Below are 606 nucleotides of genomic sequence, written 5' to 3'. Positions count from 1 at the left end.
GCCGTTTCTGTGTGGCAACCCACATGAAAGTGTTTTACTGTTTACTATAGAACACTACAGTACGTACTGTAGTATACTGTATAATAATATTCTACACACATTAGTATCCCTTAATCATATGTAGTACTTACTATAAAATGTTGTAGTATTCTGTAGAATACGACATAATACTACAGTATTATCCCCAAACAGAAACATTGCCCATCCCCCTCCTCCATATCGCAATTTACGAAAAACCTACATGACTAGACTATATTGTGTTCCTTAGAGTATATAGAAGAGCAGAAGCATTAACTATCCAGTCAGACTTCAGTCCTACCAACCTAATGGAGATGGAGAATTTGCTCTTTTAGTATTTCTCCAGTAGGTTTCCTGAGGGAGATAGCCTCCACTTCCATGTCAAAGATAATAAAACAAAAACACTATAGTTAATACTACAGTAATGTCTCCATAAACACTACAGTAAATACTACAGTATACTACAATTCACAAAAACACATTCATTACTCTAGTATACCCTTAATACTACAGTTATTTTACTACCGTATTTATACTACAGTAAATATTACAGTATAGTCTGCAAAAACACTACAGTGAACGTTAAAT

General features: G+C 33.8%; 1 non-coding gene across 1 annotated transcript; it reads left to right on the top strand.

The window, feature by feature from the left end:
• The first annotated feature begins 335 nt into the window (after nucleotides 1-335).
• LOC116358200 (U7 small nuclear RNA) lies at nucleotides 336-390 on the top strand. Its single transcript, XR_004206080.1, has one exon. It is a non-coding gene; the product is annotated as a U7 small nuclear RNA (small nuclear RNA).
• Nucleotides 391-606: the final 216 nt, after the last annotated feature.

Source organism: Oncorhynchus kisutch, linkage group LG28 (assembly GCF_002021735.2).
Source record: "Oncorhynchus kisutch isolate 150728-3 linkage group LG28, Okis_V2, whole genome shotgun sequence".
Taxonomy (NCBI): Eukaryota; Metazoa; Chordata; class Actinopteri; order Salmoniformes; family Salmonidae; genus Oncorhynchus; species Oncorhynchus kisutch.
The sequence above is the reverse complement of the archived record's forward strand: the minus strand, read 5'-3'. Positions and strand labels throughout refer to the sequence as shown.